Genomic DNA, 19,802 nt, shown 5'->3' on the forward strand with positions numbered 1-19,802 from the left:
GTAAGTAATGTTAATTCATACAATGTTTAAAGCATACACGTAGTGTTAATATAAAACTGAACATAAAATGAAATAAGTGAAATAATAAATTTTAAGATCATAACGCTTGTGAAGAATAGAAATGAGTCAGGACAACTGCAAGCTGAAATACCAAAGCTACGTACTTATTACTAAAACCGTAGTATAAAAGCAGCTTAGTGCACGCTGATCCGCCCACGTTCACGTAGTAATTAAAAGTAAAACAATTTTATAGAAATATATTAGGTCTGTTGAAAAATTAATGTTTTAAAGAGCGCTTTCTTTTGTATGCAAGTTTGTCAAAGCCTATTTGTCGTAGTGATTGTTAAGCAGCTTTGATACAGTTAACAAACTGCAACATTATCTAAACATTTCATTCTAATTAAGGCCATAGAAAGCTGTTCCGGTGTTTGTAGTCGAAGGTTTTTATCCCTGGCTTTTGAGTTCTTGTGGTGATATTTCCATAGCAACTTTCATCCTGAACCGCGTATTTCTTTATTTCTAACCGAGGAGTCAAATATCATTTTTCATAGATTTAGCTTAAAATATATTTTAATGTAACGAAATATTCTCATAAAAATTTTCTTGCCTTATTTCACCTCCCTAGAGGCTGAATTTCCAAAAGCACTGAAACAGGTATATTTTTATGTATAGCCGAGAACGCAAATACAAATTTCCATAGATTTAGAAATTGTGCTAATCACTGTACCACCTCACTAGATATAGATTTGGATTCACCCACACCATGGCTGAAATTCCAAGAAACAGAACTGAAACATCTATTTCTTTATTTCTGAAATACCTATTTTTGAAGTTGTAGCTGCAAAATTGTCTTACTAGAGATGTATTTTCAAATAACATCCACTATTTCACACGCTTAGGGGTGGAATTTCGAAAAGCACCTTCTTAAACGGTGCCTACAATGTAAAATCGACATCATCTCTAAATTTCAAGTTTCTAGAGTTAGCGGTTTGGGTTAAGCGACAATGAGTCAGTTAGGCCGCTTTTATATATGGAGACTAGTCACACCCTCTGGTTTGTGAATGTCTTCGAATGAACTCGAGTCTTGCAGTTCCACTGGGATGACGAAAGTCCTACAGCTGTATTCTAGTACATTGTAAAATTAACTGATCCGACAGCCATGTCGGCCGTTGTGGCCGAGAGGTTCTAGGTGCTTCAGTCTGGAACCGCGCGACTGCTACGGCCGCAGGTTCGAATCCTGCCTCGGGCATGGATGTGTGCGATGTCCTTAGATTAGTTAGGTTTAAGTAGTTCTAAGTTCTAGGGGGCTGATGAGCTCAGATGTTAAGTCCCACAGTGCTCAGAGCATTTGAACCATTTTGTCTCAATAAAACTCGAGATGGTGTCTCCGCTTCGGTGGTATTCTAGTGTAAGACGATAATCTAATTCTATCGCCACTGCTGTTACATCTATGATTATCTAGAAACAGTTGCAATACTGTCGAAGTGTAGATACCGCTAACAGGCTGCTTAGCCTGAGTGCCAAGCCCTTAATGTGTCTCCCCATATAGTGCAGGCAGTGTGATGCCGTCACAGTGCTGTACCAATTACTTCCGTGGTATTAACTACTGCGACGACTCAGCCCTGGCTCTAGCTGAGCGTTCCAATAGCTGGCGGCACATTTCTCCTGACGCTGCATCGCATGCTGACGCTAAATGTAAATGCCGTGTGGCTAGGGCCTCCCGTCGGGAAGACCGTTCGCCACTTCGGCGACTTGAGTGTCGATGGCGATGAAATGATGATGATAAGGACAACACAACACCCATTCCCTCAGCGGAGAAAATCTCCGACCCAGCTGGGAATCGCACACCGGCTGTTAGGTATGACATTCTGTCGCGCTGACCACTCAGCTACCATGGGCGGACATTCTGACCTGAGCATCGCTGATATTACCACCACTGCTTAGATCAGCTGCAGGTACATTTACACTGAGGTAACAAAAGTCATGGGATACCACCTAATACCGTGTCGGACCTCCTTTTCCCCGGCATAGTCCAGCAGCTCGACGTGGCACTCAACAAGTCGGTGGAAGTCCCCCATGCCGCCTCTGTAGCCGCCCATAAGACTGAATGTGTTACCGGTGCAGAATTATATGTCCCATAAATGTTCAATGGGATACATTTCGGACGATCTGGATGGCCAAATCATTCGCCTGAACCGTCCAGAATATTCTTCAAACCAGTCGCGAACGAATGTTGCCCAGTGACATGAGACCATTGTCATTCATAAAAATTCCGTCATTCTTTGGGGACACGAAGTCGATGAATAGCTGAAAAAGTTCTCCAACTAGCCGAACACAACCATCTGCAGTCAGTGATCAGCTCAGTTGTACCAGATGACCCCAGTCCATTCCATATAAACACAGCACACACCCTTATGGAGCCACCATCAGCTTGTGCAGTGCCTTGTTGACAACCTGGGTCCATGGCTTCGTGGAGCCTGCGCCACATTTGAACCCTACCATCAGCTCTCACCAACTGAAATCGTGACCCACCTGACCAGACCACGGTTTTCCAATCATCTAGGGTCCAACCGACGTGGTCAAGAGCCCAGGAGAGGGCTGCATTCGATGCGTTATGTTATCAAAGGCACTCACATTAGTCGTCTGTTGCCATAACCCATTAACGCCAAATTTGACCGCACTGTCCTAACGGATACGTTCGTCGTACGTCCCACATTGGTTCCAGCGGTTGTTTCAAGCAGTGTTGCTTGTTTGTTAGCACTGAAATTTCTACGCAACCGCAGCTGCTCTCGGTCGTTACGGAAAGGCCTTCGGCTGCTGGATTGTTCATGGTGCGAGGTAATGCCTGAGATTTTGTATTCTCGGTGGCCTCTTGACACTTCGGATCTCGGAATACTGAAGTCCCTTACAATTTCCGGAATGGAACCTCCCAAGCGTCTAGCTCCAGCTACAATTCCGATCTGAAAGCCTGTTAACTCTCGTCGTGCTGCCATAATCACGTAGGAAAGCTTTTGACATGAATCGCCTGACTAGAAAAGACAGCTCTACCAATGGACTGCCCTTTTATACGAGGGTCACTCCAAAAGAAATGCACTTTTTTTTTTTAATCCATCTTTCATTCTAAATGTTTTAAAGTTCTACAGTGTGTAGATACATCCTTTAGGAACACTATTTTCTTTTCTCCACATAATACCCATCCCTCTCAACTGCCTTACGCCATCTGGGAACCAGCGCCTGTATATCCGAACGGTAGACTTCTGGACCAACCTGTTGGAGCCACTGCTTGGCAGCTTGCACAATGGAATCATCATCTTCAAACCTTGTACCACGAAGAGAGTCTTTCAGTTTCCCGAGGAGATGATAATCACACGGAGCCAGCTCAGGACTTTAAGGCGGATGTTTCAGTGTTGTCCATCCGAGTTTTGTGATCGCTTCCATGGTTTGTTGACTGACATGTGGCCTTTCCAAGAAATTCATCTCCACCATTCTCGCACTGTTCCAAAAGTTCGCTGCATACCGTTTTTCTTGTTTCTTTGTGATCCACTGTCAACATCCTGGGAACCCAGCTGGCACAAATCATTTTTAACGTCAACACTTTCAGTATTCTGCAGAAACTTCCTTCCCCTATCCCAACGTAGCGTGGCAATTCGTTCACTGTGATGCGTCTGTCAGCACATTGTCTGGAGTGTGTGCAGTACGAGGACAATCCTCAATATTGCCGTGCCCGCTTTCATCACGTAACCTGCTTGCCCACCGCCTAACTGTACGGGGATCGACAGGAGCATCTCCATACACCTTTTTCAACCTCTTGTGGATGTTCCCTACTGTCTCGTTTTCACATCACAGGAATTCTATGACAGCACGTTGCTTCTGACGAACGTCAAGTGTAGCAGCCACCTTGAAGACATGCTGTGATGGCGCCACTCACGGGAACATGTTGAACTAAGTTTGAAAACAAGCGGGAAGGATGTATCTACACACTGTAAAACTTTCACACATGCAGAATGAAAACTGTATTTTTACAAAAATAGTGTGCATTTCTTTTGGAGTGACCCTTGTAGCCAACCGGAATGGCCGAGCGGTTCTAGGCGCTACAGTCTGGAACCGCGCGACTGCTACGGTCGCAGGTTCGGATCCTGCCTCAGGCATGGATGTGTGTGATGTCCTTGGGTTAGTTAGGTTTAAGTAGTTCTAAGTTCTAGGGGACTTATGACCTCAGCAGATGAGTCCCATAGTGCTCAGAGCCATTTGACCCTTGTACCTTGTAAATGTGATGCTACCACCCCATGTATACGTGCTTATCACTATCCCGTGACTTTCATCACCGCAGCGCACGTCATACAAAAGACGTGGTTCACTGACTTTATCCACTGGATTGCGCCGTAATTCAATCCTCGACATCATATGGGCTAGCATGTACATGTTGTTCCCGTTCTCAGTACCCTGAACAAGTTGACATGTGTCATAGTTCTGTGCATCATGAACTGTGTTGGTTTGTTGTTCCCAGCAGGTATGATCACCTTAATGCAAGGTATCGATGTTGCAGTATGTGCCTGTGGCATGCATAGCCAGCCTTTCAGCCAGCTATGGTGCCATTCTGACGGGAAAAATTTCCGACCGACATCAGGGCGGTGCATTCCACAAATATTCTTCCAAACAGACTTGGGCAGACAATTCGCCACACGCGATACTTCTATAAATGGGAGGGGGAGGAGGAACATTTTTAAATGTACAAACTTCACCATCAAACAAATCGCAAAAACTACAAGCAATTAGCGCAATGAGTGATGTCGTTTAGTAAACAAAAAGAGAAAGGTAAAGAGAGTCTTAATAAAAGGCGGCTGAGGTCTGCGGCTCAGCCCGTACAAGTACGTTGTTGGCATCATGTCCGACATCAGTGGCGCCTTCGACAACCTGTGGTGCCCTTCGCTCTTTTCCTGCTTGCGGGAGAAAGAGTGTCCAGGGCCTCTATATGGTTGCCTGAGGAGCTATTGTGAGGATCAGGAGGTCTGGCTGTCATACCCTAGCGGTAAAGTTGGAAAAACCTTAACGAAGGGATGTCCCCAGGATTCCGTTTTAGGTCCCCTATTCTGGGACATCAATATGGAGCCACTTCTGGACAACCTGCAACCGAGTGAAGTGGTGCTAGAGGTGATAGCCTACGCTGATGACCTCCTTCCGTTGGTTGGAGGCCGGAGCCGCGAAGTCATTGAGCTGAAAATAGAGAGGGCCATGGGAAAATGCAGCTGTGGTGCTGAAATAGCAAGTTTTCAATTTCACCAACAAAATCAGCTCTACTGCCAAAAATGGCTCTGACAAGGGAACCTCCCCATCGCACCCCCCTCAGATTTAGTTATAAGTTGGCACAGTGGATAGGCCTTGAAAAACTGAACACAGATCAATCGAGAAACCAGGAAGAAGTTGTGTGGAACTATGAAAAAAAATAAGCAAAATATACAAACTGTGTAGTCCATGGGCAAGATAGGCAACATCAAGGATAGTCTGAGCTCAGGAGCGCCGTGGTCCCGTGGTTAGCGTGAGCAGCTGCAGAACGAGAGATCCTTGGTTCTAGTCTTCCTCTGAGAGAAAAGTTTAATTTTTTATATAATCAACTTCACTCCCCAAAACTCCAGGACATATTCAGATTTGCTTGGACATATGCAGGATTTGACGGTCTACACACGGAAAAATTTGAAAACGTTAAAAACATATGTTTTGACAGAGGACAGGGAAAACTGTGCGACTGTGAAACTGTTGCATTCATTTGTTGCAGATTATGTGACAAACACTTACGTTTTCATCACTTTTTTGGAAGTGATTATCACATCCACAAGAAAACCTAAATCGGGCAAGGCAGAAGAATCTTTTTACCCATTCGTCAAGTGTACAAGTTAGGTGGGTCGACAACATATTCCTTTCATGTGACGCACATGCCGTCACCAGTGTCGTATAGAATATATCAAACGTGTTTTCCTGTGGAGGAATCGGTTGACCTATGACCTTGCGATCAAATGATTTCGGTTCCCACTGGAGACGCACGTCCTTTCGTCTACTGATCGCACGGTTTTGCGGTGCGGTCGCAAAACACAGACACTAAACTTATTGCAGTGAACAAAGGCGTCAATGAACGAACGGACAGATCATAACTTTGCGAAAAGAAAGAAACTAAACTTTTCACTGCAGGGAAGACTTGAACCAAGGACCTCTCGTTCCGCAGCTGCTCACGCTAACACGGGACCACGGCGCTCCTGAGCTCATACTATCATTCATAAGTGCCTACCTTGCGCATGGACTACTCAGTTTGTAAATTTTTCTTATTTTTTCATAGTTCCACAGAACTTCTTCCTGTTTCCTCGATTGATCTGTGTTCAGCTTTTCAAGACCTATCCACTGTGCCAACTTATAACTAAATCAGAGGGGCGTGCGATGGGGAGGTTCCCTTGTGAGCACTATGGGATTTAACTTCTAAGGTCATCAGTCCCCTAGAACTTAGAATTACTAAAACCTAACTAACCTAAGGACATCACACACATTCATGCCCGAGGCAGGATTCGAACCTGCGACCGTAGAGGTCGCGCGGTTCCAGACTGTAGCGCCTAGAACCGCTCGGCCAACCTGGTCGGCGATTCTACTGCCGCCAACATACATTTCGCTTAGGGGCAACGAAGATAAGATACGTGAAATTAGGGCTCACGCGAGGCGCATAGACAGTCGCTTTTCACTCGCTTTATCTGCGAGTGGAACAGGAAAGGAAGTGACTATTAGTTGTGCAGTGTACCATCTGGAACCCACCACACGATAGCTTGTGGAGTATGTATGTAGATGTAGTCTGGATAAGGCCAGAATCCGAAGACGGACGTAACAAACGCCTTACAAACGGAGGAAAATAAGCCCAAAATGGGCCCAGGTGTCCAGTCCCAGCGGCGGCCTCGGTCGCACGGAGCTTTCCCTCCCCGGCGGTCGATAAAGTGCGCCGTCCATTCCGCTGCCGGCCGCTCAATCGACAGAAATTGCCGCGTCAATTATTCAGGCCGGCTAGTGGGGAAGGCTGTTTGGACGTCACTCACCAAGGAAGCCGTCGCTTTCTGTGCGAGCCGCTGCCTTGCTCCGCTCACGCGGACGTGCACGTATGCTTGTGAGCTGGAAGTTTTGCGAGCGCTCGTGTGTGTGTATGTCTCTGTGTGTGTGGCACAGCGGAAGCTTCTGGTGGTGTCAGGCGGAGACTTGGAAGGACGAAAGCCGGGGCGGAAAAAGGAGATCGGAATAAAGACTGTGAACGGGCGGACGGAACGAGCGCATGTCCCTGGGCGCAACATCTCATTCTGCTGCTTCTCGGCCCGGGTTAGGGGGTGGGGTTGGAGGATGTCTCACTTGTTGCATTTATGAGGGCAGGGAAGCAGAATATCGTAGAGGCACTCCTGGTATAAAATTGTGACATCTTTTATATTGCAGCGAGCGGTCCGTCTGGGGTCGATTTGCTCTGGAGAGTTCTTTGTAACATTGTATGAGCTCTCGCTGCTTTCAGTTCACCCATATTATGTTTTAATTTTTAATGTTTTTACTCAGCTGCAAGTAAAACGTAAAATTAATAACCTCAGTAGTCCATGTACACAGATTATAAGAAAAAAAAACACGCTGAGGTGACAAAAACCATGGGACAGCGATATGAGCATATAGAGATGGCGGTGCTATGGCTAACGCCACAAACTTCTGTATAAGGTAAGTGTGGCCATCCATTTCCCCTACATTTGCCGCCGTCCGCAGTTCAGGATTGACTGAAACCGCGTCACGTGGCATCAGCGGCCAGTGTGGGCCCAAGCGTTACGTGTGAAGCGTAATAAGTGTAAATTTGACTTCTTAAGTAATAGAACCCAGTACGTTGTCCTCGATGGTGAGTGTTCATCGGAGGTGAGGGTATCATCTGGAGTGCCCCAGGGCAGTGTGGTAGGTCCGCTGTTGTTTTCTGTCTACATAAATGATCTTTTGGATAGGGTGGATAGCAATGTGCGGCTGTTTCCTGATAATGCTGTGGTGTACGGGAAATTGTCGTCGTTGAGTGACTGTAGGAGGATACAAGATGACTTGGACAGGATTTGTGATTGGTGCAAGGAATGGCAGCTAACTCTAAATATAGATAAATGTAAATTAATGTAGATGAATAGGAAAAAGAATCCTGTAATGTTTGAATACTCCATTAGTAGCGTAGCGGTTGACACAGTCACATCGATTAAATATTTGGGCGTAACATTGCAGAGCGATATGAAGTGGGACAAGCATGTAATGGCAGTTGTGGGGAAGGCGGATAGTCGTCTTCGGTTCATTGGTAGAATTTTGGAAAGATGTGGTTCATCTGAATTTGGGATCCCTATCAGGTCTGACTAGGGGGGGGGGGGGGGGGGGGGCAGACAAGCAATTCAGAGGCGGTCTGCTAGATATGTTACTGGTAGGTTTGATCATCACGCGAGTGTTACGGAAATTCTTCAGGAGCTCGGGTGGGAGTCTCTGGAGGAAAGAAGGCGTTCTTTTCGTGAACCGCTACTGAGGAAATTTAGAGAACCAGCATTTCAGGCTGACTGCAGTACAATTTTACTGCGGTCAACTTACATTTCGCGGAAAGACCACAAAGATAAGATAAGAGAGATTAGGGCTCGTACAGAGGCGTATAGGTAATCATTTTTCCCTCGCTCTGTTTGGGAGTGGAGAGAAGATGCTAGTTGTGGTACGAGGTACCCTCCGCCACGCACCGTATGGTGGATTGCGGAGTATGTATGTAGATGTAGACGTGTTTTAGAAGTTTTAAGTACAATAACGCATGTGATGTGCCTTTGGCTGTTCATTTCGGGCGAAAAGTGAGGAAAACTGCACAGAATTCCCTCCGAAGGGAGAGATGCAACAATATTTAGAATATTGGTTGCAATGGGAACGGTTGCAGGAACTCGACTTAATCATTCACTTAATTTTATTAATTTCTGGCCTTTTATCTTTGTCTCCTTTTTACATATCTGTCACTTAATTTCCAATCCAGCAAAAAAAAGTCAGAAGCACTAATAGAATGGTTTATTGGTTATTTGTTTACAAAACAGAAATATTAAGAGATAAAACTACCACTGATAGCACATAAAACGAAAAATAGTGAGTGGTACCATATAAAGTTATAATGACTGGTAAAAAATTTGTCCTGATTGACTACGGTATGGTTTAAACTTATATCTACGATGCTCATAATAATAAACTGTACTAGTTCCACACAATGTAATTTAAAAAAAGTTACCAGGAGACTATTATTACTGTCGAATCGTGGCTGTTAATCTACATTATATTAATACGAATACTGTCGTTACTGTTTCCTACAGCCTACTTTTGATCGTAGGCCTAGTTTTATTCGAACCCATTTTTAAAATATTGTATTCTCTTGTACTTTCGTAATCTTTCTCCTAATTTCACGAAACAATCTGCAGACAAAATTTTATGGAATATATCTGACAAAAATATAAAGCACGCGTAATTGTATAGGCACTTTCATCAATTATATTTACTAAAGTACCGCGCATATAGCCGACCGCGGTGGTCGAGTGGTTCTAAGCGCTTCAGTCCGGAACCGCACGACCGCTACGTCGCATGTTCGAATCCTGCCTCGGGCAAGGATGTGTGTGATGTCATTAGGTTAGTTAGGTTTAAGTAGTTCTAAGTTCTAGGGGACTGATGACCTCAGATGTTAAGTCCCATAGTGCTCAGAGCCATTTGAACCATTTTGAACCACGTATATATATTTGAATTCAATGGTTTATTTGGTATAACAAAAGAGACATTGGACGAATCTTCGTAGCACCGAGTAGCAGGAACGAGAAGTAAGTCGATATAGAGCCTTAAATTAGCGGTGTATTTTTCCTTGCGCTTGCGAACTACGATTGGTTTCCTTTTGTCCTGCTAACTACTGGACAGGACCATTTTAACGCTAATTACGAAAACAGGAGTTCAAACTCGATACCGCAACAAGAACTGGGAAATCTGATTTCGCTATTAATAAAGGATAGCAGGGAAAAACTGTGTTTCATGTATGCCACAACAAATGTTTTTCGACTCATTTGTTGAGATTTCTTGTTGCTAAATATCCGACATGTTCTGTTTGAAGCCACTGATCAGTTTTAGCAGAGCATTAGACGGATGAGTGCACTTCTTTCATATACACAGCTAAATATGCTGCAGAAGTCAATGTATCACCAGCGGCGCAGTGGGCCCAAAATGGCGGCCACTGGCAAGTTGGCTGTACCTTCCTTATACAGGTATAAGAGGGCAGTGCTTTGGCAGAGTTGTCATTTGTACGCAAGTGATTCCTGTGACAAAGTTTCCAATGTGATCATGACCGCACAACTGGAATTGTTATACGTGGAATGGTAGTTGGAACTAGATGCATGGGACATTCCATTTCACAAACCGTTAGGGAATTCAATATTCCGAGATCCGTAGTGTCAAGAATGTACTGAGAATTCCAGATTTCAGACATTCCTATCACCACGGACAACGCATTGGCCGATTACCTTCACTTGACGACTGACAGCGGCGGTCTTTGCGTAGACCTACCTACAGGTACCTACCTACATGTAGCTACCTACATACATACTCTGCAAACCACAGCACCGTGTGTTGCAGTGGGTACCTTGTACCACAACTTGTCGTTTCCATTCCAGTTCCGTTGTACTCGCAGATAAAGCGAGTGAAAAACGACTGTCTATCGGCAACCGCGTTAGTTTTAATTTCTCGTATCTTAGGTGGACCCTAAGCGAAATGTACGTTTGCGGCAGCAGAATCGTTCTAAAGTCAGCTTCAAATGGCAGTTCTCTAAATTTTCTCAATAGCGTTCTTTGAAATGTCTTCTTCCCTTCATGGAAGTACAGTTGTGAGTGTTAACTGAGGTGAAATAATCGCAGAAATGAATGTGGGACTTACGATGATTGTATCCGTTAGGACAGTGCATCGAAATTTGGCGTTGATGGGCTATGGAAGTAAACAAGCAACGCGCATGCCTTTGCTGACAGCACTACATAGCGAGCACCCCTTCTTCTGGGCTAGCGACCATATTGGTTGGACCCTAGACAACTGTAAAACCATGGCCTGGTCAGATGAGTCCCGATTTCAGTTGGCAACAGTCGATGGTAGGGTTCGAGTGTGGCGCAGATCCCACGAAGCCATGGATCCTTGTAATCAACAAAGCACTGTGCAAGTTCGTAGTGGCTCCATAATGGTGTAGGCTTTTGACATGGAATGGACTGGGTCGTCTGGTCCAACTGAATCATTCATTGAGAAGAAATGGTGATGTTCGGCTACTTGGGACCATCTGCAGCCGTTCATGGACTTTCAAGTTAACGCTCAAAATCCTGCACCACTTTCACAGTTACAGGCCAATATAGAAGCAACATGGTTCAATGTTTCCTCAGGGGGCTTCCAACGACTTGTTCAGTCCACGACACGTTGAGTTGCCCCTATGCCGAACAAAGGGAGGTCCGACTCTATATTAGGAGGTATCACAAGGCTTTTGTCAACTCAGTGTATACGTGACAGTGACAGCATTCAAGATGATACTTCGCGTACGCGGAGCATATTTTGAATAACACTATTTTGTACATACCTTTTCTGACACCAACATTTGTCTCTCCCTCTGCTATTTGAAGTAATACGACTGGCCTGTCATGCTTGGGTATTTTCTACCAATAGATTATTGTTGTTACTCAGTATTTTCCAGAAAGTAGACCGAAACTGTATGCCTGCCTAGAAATTAACTCATAAGCACCAGAGTGCGTGTATAGTGCGATCGGTTTGGTAGAACCCACCTCTTCATATTTGCCGATCATGTCACGCGTTGGAAGATTCGATGAAATAATTATCGTTTCGATGACATGTGACATATACATAGTGTATGGCGTCTGGAAACTTCTTGCACGTGTATTTATGCTGCTACATTCAGTAGTCACTAACTTCCATAGTAAAGTGTATATTTACAAAATTAGTAAATCACAGTGAAAGTAATATTACACAATGCGACTGTTCTCAGGTGTAGTTCGCTACCCAAACACACACTTATGTGCAACGGAATTCCTTTAGCATGCGAAATTTGTTACCACTGGCCGTTGACTAACTGTCTCTTTACTGTATCCAAGGTTGAAACACAACGAACAACATTTTGTTTTTACCTTACCTGCAGCGTATGCATCCGAGATCATGCTTTCATTCGTTCATAAATTAATCACACTTCGTTGTTGTGACCAGCTAATACCAAGCTGTTTCAAAAACATAGAATAGTGAAGTAGTTGCGCTGTAGAAGCTCACTCGTGTACGCATCTGATGCTGTTCATTGCTATCCAACAACCATAAATTATGTCTGTCACTATCGTTATTGATATTCTTGTCATTATTATTTTTATTACTATTATTATTGTTATTATCACTTTGCAGCAACGGTAATAGAAATACTGCCCGTACTAACTTTATTAGTTCATATTATTATTTACTCATATTGTCACTATAGACACTAACATCATATTACTCGTAATACCACTTATCATATTAAAATTGTTATTACTTAGGTAACTATAATGTAAAAAGGTACTGTATGTGTGTAACCCTGTTCATATGTAAGAGAGGGCCTGATGACCGTAACGAGATGAACTTAAATATATAAATACATTATTACTACGACACATCTTACGTACGTACCGCCGGCCGTGGTGGCCGAGCGGTTCTAGGTGCTACAGTCTGGAACCGCACGACCGCTACGGTCGCAGGTTCGAATCCTGCCTCGGGCATGGATGTGTGTGATGTTCTTAGGTTAGTTAGGTTTAAGTAGTTCTACGTTCTAAGGGACTGATGACCTTAGAAGTTAAGTCCCATAGTGCTCAGAGCTATTTGAACCATTTGAACCTCCGTACCACAACAACGAACTCGATTCAGATCTAGCTCTTCACAAAGATGGACTCGTGCTCCAACATCTGCCTTTCCCTGTTTCACCCCAACTGCGCCATCAAATCACTAGTATTCTTAAGGGCCAAGCTATTGTGACCTCCTTCATAATGGCGTAACAGTCCACTGCGATAAAGCAATACGGCAGTGATTCTGCGTGGTATGGATTCGACTAGTCCTTGTTCTCACATAGGTCACACAGATCACATCGGTGGGTTAGCGGTGCCAGCTAGCGTCCTATAGCGTCCGACATGTGTTCCACCTGTTTCATATCGAGGAAATTTGGCGGCCAAGACATCAACGCGAGTTCATTATAACTCTACTCAAATCAGAGTGGCAAAGTTCTGACCTGGTGACACCCCAGTGCATTGTATCATAACAAGTCTAGATTTAGTTCTGGAAGGGGTCCAGCGGATACTGCAGCACACAGAAAATATTGGATCACTTTATTAAAGTTTGAACAATATAAAATATTGAACCTGGAAACAATCCGCGTGCACAAGAAAATCGCTATGCATTTGTTACTGTGGATGAACACTATTACTTGATACAATACGGCATAATACACTCCTGGAAATTGAAATAAGAACACCGTGAATTCATTGTCCCAGGAAGGGGAAACTTTATTGACACATTCCTGGGGTCAGATACATCACATGATCACACTGACAGAACCACAGGCACATAGACACAGGCAACAGAGCATGCACAATGTCGGCACTAGTACAGTGTATATCCACCTTTCGCAGCAATGCAGGCTGCTATTCTCCCATGCAGACGATCGTAGAGATGCTGGATGTAGTCCTGTGGAACGGCTTGCCATGCCATTTCCACCTGGCGCCTCAGTTGGACCAGCGTTCGTGCTGGACGTGCAGACCGCGTGAGACGACGCTTCATCCAGTCCCAAACATGCTCAATGGGGGACAGATCCGGAGATCTTGCTGGCCAGGGTAGTTGACTTACACCTTCTAGAGCACGTTGAGTGGCACGGGATACATGCGGACATGCATTGTCCTGTTGGAACTGCAAGTTCCCTTGCCGGTCTAGGAATGGTAGAACGATGGGTTCGATGATGGTTTGGATGTACCGTGCACTATTCAGTGTCTCCTCGACGATCACCAGTGGTGTACGGCCAGTGTAGGAGATCGCTCCCCACACCATGATGCCGGGTGTCGGCCCTGTGTGCCTCGGTCGTATGCAGTCCTGATTGTGCCGCTCACCTGCACGGCGCCAAACACGCATACGACCATCATTGGCACCAAGGCAGAAGCGACTCTCATCGCTGAAGACGACACGTCTCCATTCGTCCCTCCATTCACGCCTCTCGCGACACCACTGGAGGCGGGCTGCACGATGTTGGGGCGTGAGCGGAAGACGGCCTAACGGTGTGCGGGACCGTAGCCCAGCTTCATGGAGACGGTTGCGAATGGTCCTCGCCGATACCCCAGGAGCAACAGTGTCCCTAATTTGCTGGGAAGTGGCGGTGCGGTCCCCTACGGCACTGCGTAGGATCCTACGGTCTTGGCGTGCATCCGTGCGTTGCTGCGGTCCGGTCCCAGGTGGACGGGCACGTGCACCTTCCGCCGACCACTGGCGACAACATCGATGTACTGTGGAGACCTCACGCCCCACGTGTTGAGCAATTCGGCGGTACGTCCACCCGGCCTCCCGCATGCCCACTATACGCCCTCGCTCAAAGTCCGTCAACTGCACATACGGTTCACGTCCACGCTGTCGCGGCATGCTACCAGTGTTAAAGACTGCGATGGAGCTCCGTATGCCACGGCAAACTGGCTGACACTGACGGCGGCGGTGCACAAATGCTGCGCAGCTAGCGCCATTCGACGGCCAACACCGCGGTTCCTGGTGTGTCCGCTGTGCCGTGCGTGTGATCATTGCTTGTACAGCCCTCTCGCAGTGTCCAGAGCAAGTATGGTGGGTCTGACACACCGGTGTCAATGTGTTCTTTTTTCCATTTCCAGGAGTGTAGAATTATCAAAATGTACAATTGACTATGGACTTTGATACACAGTTCCGACATGATCCTGGAAGGTCGCAACCTGGCCTGATGATTGAAGGCGATGCTCTCGGAGTAGGCAATGAATATAGAGTTGGGTGAGCGGCGCTGCGTTCTGACGTAATCAAGCTGCCGGCAGCAGCGCTATATGGAAAATCTTGAGGTTGCGTCTTCGCTGACGTTCTCATTCGTTGCTGTGTCTGGCGCCGACCTTCTTGTGATGCAGTTGAGAGGCAGCAACGTAGCAACTGTAATCTTGGACCTCACTCTCCGGGCTCGTGCCACAGGTAGTTATCCTGCTGGTAGAAGCCATTGCTGCCAGGGAACACATGAAACGTGAAGGGATGCATACGGTCTGCAGTAGTGTTTAAGTAGCCAGCGGCAGGCGCGTTGTCTGCTGCTTCTGCCATTGGTCCCATACAAGCCCAGGTGAATGTCCACCACAGCACATTACTGGCACCGCAGGCCTGCATGCGTGACGCGGGTCATGTTTGGAACAGAGGCTCGCAGGATGACGACATATTTACCAACGATCTCGTGCACCAAGAAATGTCACTAGTCCAAGCGGCGACACGTTTCCACTGATCCATGCTCCAACATCGATAATCCTGTGCGCACAACAGTCTTAAATAACGACGTAGTTGCTTCAGCATGGGAGCACTACGCACGCTGCTGAGTCCCACGCTGAACGGTGCGCTCCGAAACATTTCTACCTGCATCGGCACTGTACTCTGTCTCAGATCTGTCATTGATCGCTTTTTATCCTTTTACAAAGCGGGCAAGCGCTCGACCTCCACCCTCTGTGAAGTCCAGTACATTGTCACCTACTCGTGGTTTCACCGTTCTTCAACAACTTTCCAAAGACGTTCACGACAGTAGCTCGTGCCCAGCCGGCCAGCTTCCCCGTTTCTGAGATGCGCGCTCGCAGGCAGCAGGCCATGACAATCTGCTCTTTGTCAAAGCGGCTATTGCAGTGGATCTATCTGTTTGCCCTATGCGTCTCTGTTCCACTTATATGCGCTCCCGCATAATCTCTCTGTAGGCAGCGGTCGCAATGTTTTGGCTCTTCACTATTTAGTGTAACGTTTACTATGTGATTTCTCTTCACAGAATATTTGTACAAAATCTGGTTCATATGGCTCTGAGCACTATGGGACTTAACATCTGTGGTCATCAGTCCCCTAGAACTTAGAACTACTTAAACCTAACTAACCTAAGGACATCACACACATCGATGCCCGAGGCAGGATTCGAACCTGCGACCGTAGCAGTCGCGCGGTTCCGGACTGAGCGCTCAGAACCGCTAGACCACCGCGGCCGGCTACGAAATCTGTTCCGTTAAAAAACTGGAGACCTCTATTGCACGATATTCATATAATTAGGGCCTATGTTTTATGCATTTCTAATAATTAGGAGCTACCAACCATAACAACACGTCTTGCAGTAGTTGAAATCCTCTATTTGACAATATATTTATCCTCACAGCATTCCTGCTGCGATAGCGTGTAAACTACTTCGTTGAACGGACCTATTCTTTCACTATATCTCTTCCTATTAATGATCTGCAAAATACAGTATGAGACGTAGCGCCCATGCTGCTCTCGAAGTTTCAAATTGTCTTAGCCACATTATTTATTGATTGAGACTGACTGATACATTTCGATTATACATCAGTTTCAAAGGGACATATAAAGGCCTTCATATTAAAACACCATACACTGAACATATCGGAACATAGTAGCTAGATATCTGCTATGAGCAACAGACAAGTGCAAACAATTCGGTGTACAATCGAAACGCGTAAGGCAATTGCATTCACTAAACAGTCTGGATGAGGCAGTTTGCAATTTTGAATATTTATCCTTCTGCGGGTTTGAATATTTCTCCTCCCCGAATATTTTGTATAGTTTGCTGCATAACAGCAAAATGCAAATAATTTCGTACCATTATGATACCAGGTGAAATTTTTTCCAAGGCACCGTCCAATAAACATCGTAAATGACAGCGTTTAGTTTCACCTTCGTCTGCATTCATCAACTAACTTCAGGCACGTACATAGAAATAACGTAGGTGTTCGTCCATTTCTTTTATGATTATTAATCGTGCAACATTACAAAATTCTTGCAATTCCAAGCAAAGAATTATCAGTAAAATGTTTTACTGTATGGTTTTAAACATCTTACGTAATGTAAAGATAAATAAATTTGCTGATGTGCGATACAAAGCTTTATAAAACAAATGCTGGCAATTATTACCTGATTTTACACTTCGTTTCAACCCAGTTGCAGTATTACAATGGCGCACAAAGGAAACTATTTTTGCTTTGTAAACAGCAACTGAAATGCTGGTCTTTTCTTGTTAGTGAACCTCTCACGTAATTTGTGAACACTGCTTTACTAGCACATTCTGTGCAAAAAAACCTCATTTATAAGAAACGCAGTTAATCAGAAGTACTCATTCCCTCGAAACATAAATTCGTATTTTGTAGACTATAAACAGCCCTAATCGATTCTACACACAAATTACGATGTCTTGGTGAATAATGTACGAGGAATTCTCTGTAACAAACATTTATAGAGGAAAAACTGAAAGGAGGGGGTAAGGAGAGAATTGGAATGATGGATAACAAGGACGATCATAAAAACAGGTACAGGAAGACACTCAGAACAGGACACGTCGGTAAGCCTCCAGATGAAATCTGTCAGATGGCAGATAAACTAAAGTAGAAGAATGTATGAGGAAAATTTGTTCCGTAATCGTATTCATCTTGGAATTAGATTTTAAATAGCTTGTGCGTACTTACCGTTTATTTCAATAAATATGGTGAGTTTGTGAGTGTAGTTTTGTTACTGAGGGTTATGTGGCAATAGAATAATTTAATGGAAATTCTTTTGTTATTTATTGATTTCTATCAAGTTCTGAGAAGGCCTAGATACACGAGACTCGAACTGCAGGTGTTGGTGGTCAATTTCCTTGTGTCTGGTCGTCGATTTGCGATCGAAACTATATTCGTCGATGAGTTATTAATGCGTTCGTGAAACGAACAAACTGTATAAAGTGTCTAAAAGGGAAAAATGTACAAAAACTTCGACCTTTGCCACTGTAACACTTCACATAAATCTTTCACAGTTCTCTTGTTTATAGAGCGTAGTAACGCTACGTATCGTGCATTAATACCTCAATAAGATACTGTTGTCGTCGCAAACAGTATCGTGACCGTAAAATATAGAAACATGATAAATATTATCGGGAAGTAAAATAAAAAATTTTACTTCCCGTCTCCCAGGCGACTGAAAATAAAAGTAGCGTGTTTGCAGCCACTGAAGTTGTTCGTAGAAGTATTTATCGGGAAATTCGTAATACTTGCAGTTATAAGCACTTATCTGAGCAGTACAGATTCCATTTAGTACCTACGCAAGTTTAGGTAGTAATTAGTATATTTTTTTACCAATCAACCAACGGAATCGACTGTGTGCTTTTTACACTCCCACTTACATTACTTCTCGGTAATCATACGAAATGGTTATCTCTTGCTCGACCTTCAAAGAAACATACAAAACTGATTTTTGCTTTTTGGGAACTGAAATACTACACTGCTTGCATTGTTCATTTCAACCGAAAGTGTCTAACGTAAGTTTGCTCATAAGAGATTATTCGATACAAAACTGATCGACCTTCAAGGTACAATCTCTCTTTAACCTCTGCTCTGCCGTCGCCTGTTCTGCTTCACATCAGCAGACAAAAGTGGAAAATCAGTGGCGCAGAAATTTTATCTCTCGTTTAAATCACTAATCAGATTTCGCAGAACTTACGTTTGTATAATCGCTGTGGTATCAGGACGTTCATTACATGTAAGCTGATTATCTGATTCACGAGAACCTGTCGCAAGTTTTACATGTCCTTCTGGCCTCATTTATAGACATTTTCGGTCCTCCTGTTCTTCCACTGTTGATTGTGCTTCCACGTTCTCCTCGAAAATTATTAGAGTAGAAAGAAGCTGTAAAATTGTCCACTGTTAATTTGTCGCAGTTTTCTCAAGTTCAAAGTCGCGCTGCTTGAAAATAATGGACGCTATGGATGATTCTTCCTCATCCCTTCAACTATGGCGCGCATAAATTTCATTTTTGTGGTAACATCAAGTTCTTTAATACAGTACTTACGTAATGAATTCCTTAACTACCAATGAAAAATGTAAGCTCGCACGCCCGCATATCGTGGTCGTGCGGTAGCGTTCTCGCTTCCCACGCCCGGGTTCCCGGGTTCGATTCCCGGCGGGGTCAGGGATTTTCTCTGCCTCGTGATGGCTGGGTGTTGTGTGCTGTCCTTAGGTTAGTTAGGTTTAAGTAGTTCTAAGTTCTAGGGGACATATGACCACAGCAGTTGAGTCCCATAGTGCTCAGAGCCATTTGAACCATTTTGTAAGCTCGCATTGAAAGTAGCCTGCGTTCTATTATACACAAAAGGAGAGAAGAAAGCCTGGCAGTCAGAGATGATACACAAACTACTCAGCAAATCAATAAAATAAAAATTAGACAAAGGTAATCATTACGGAAATTTTGGGTTAAAGGAATGTTATTTAGAGATAACAGCATACAAATACATCACAGCACATTCTGACTTGTTCATGAACGGAACTTGCACATTCTGACTTGTTCATGAACGGAACTTGAGCCTGAAATAAACAATAATGGGCATTCACTTTCAGGATGGTGTAACTAGTTAATAATTAGAAGCTGTCATGGCATCTATTCTACGGAAATCTATCATCTCATGCCTTTTCAGCGGTTAAGAGAAACCAGAAACGAATACAAATAACAAAATATACATTTTA

This window comes from Schistocerca americana, chromosome 1 (genome assembly GCF_021461395.2).
Source record: "Schistocerca americana isolate TAMUIC-IGC-003095 chromosome 1, iqSchAmer2.1, whole genome shotgun sequence".
Classification (NCBI taxonomy): Eukaryota; Metazoa; Arthropoda; class Insecta; order Orthoptera; family Acrididae; genus Schistocerca; species Schistocerca americana.